The sequence below is a fragment of the Octopus bimaculoides genome, chromosome 11 (genome assembly GCF_001194135.2).
Source record: "Octopus bimaculoides isolate UCB-OBI-ISO-001 chromosome 11, ASM119413v2, whole genome shotgun sequence".
Classification (NCBI taxonomy): domain Eukaryota; kingdom Metazoa; phylum Mollusca; class Cephalopoda; order Octopoda; family Octopodidae; genus Octopus; species Octopus bimaculoides.
Window position 1 is genome coordinate 21,335,619 of NC_068991.1, and position 1,289 is coordinate 21,336,907.

Consider the following 1,289-nt stretch of genomic DNA (forward strand, 5'->3'; position numbering starts at 1 on the left):
ATATATATATATATATATATATATATATATATATATATATATATATATCACATATAAATCACATATAAATTTAAATATAGCTATGATGTCCCATTGGACGCTTATTCTTTATATGTATACACATATATATACGTGCATATGTATGCACGATTTTTGTGCGCGCATGTATGTGTATAATATAGATGTTCCGATCTAGTTTGGTTTCTTTGCCATCAAATTTGAATTCTTTGCCATCAAATTTGCCATCAAATCCAGACAAGGTCGAAAACATCTATATATGTGTGTGTGCATTCGTTTTTTTGTATATATACATATAGATATGTGTGTGTGTATGTGTGTGTGTGTATGTATATATAGATATGCGTATACGTATGCATATATATATGTATATGTTTTGTGTGTGTTTCTTTGAATTTTCCTACTTATATTTCAAAATATCCATTAGCCAAATCAGTTTTAGTTCTTACACAACTAGACTCAACACTACCAAAGCATGTTTTTATTTTATGTTTCACAATAATTTTATGAATATCCGAATTAGTTATGCGACACAGACTCTATGTAGTCTCCAGTAACAACATAATTTTCTTCTGTTATGACTTTTCTGATGTAGTCTTTATTTTTGCGCTGAGGAGAATGGTAATATGTAATTAAATTAATTATAATTATAATTATAATTAATCTAATTTCTTCCATGTTTCTTACATGTTGGTGTTACCATATGAAACGATCGTATGCATGAACTAAAATTTTATAAAAATTTTAACATTTCTTCTCTATCTTTAATTGTTTGTTGAGTTTATAGAATTGTGTTCTATAAATGCTCATAACACACCAGACCTTATACTTATATATATATATATATATATATATATATATATATATATGCTCACCTAGATTCTACTTCCTCCCCTTTTTCTCCCTCTACCACTCTTTCTCCTTACCCCTCGCTGGTCACATGTGTCCAGCCACTACTTCCTTTCTTATCTTGGCTTTCGCCAAGCACGCACACGAACATCCTTCGTCCCGCTTCCTTCCAGTTCGTTGCTTCACAGCATTCAGTATACACATATTTTCTCACGTCTGGTCGTATAGCCTTTTTCGTTTATTTTACTGTTTCGTTTTCCTGTCTTGTTTTCTGTCCGCCACTACATTCCTCCATGGTACAAATTTAATTTGTGGTCCGTGAGAAGAGCCATTCTAACGATGCGTCCTGCCCTAACTCTTCGAAACGCTTAGTTTTAGAATGGTGGCAGCTAATGTAGGAAATTTTCTCTATGTGGCCTGTG

General features: G+C 32.0%; 1 protein-coding gene across 1 annotated transcript in view; it reads left to right on the top strand.

The window, feature by feature from the left end:
• LOC106869315 (solute carrier family 22 member 6-A) overlaps window positions 1-1,289 on the top strand; it is a 29,889-nt gene that overhangs the window by 24,297 nt on the left and 4,303 nt on the right. The gene's annotated exons all lie outside the window — the stretch shown is intronic.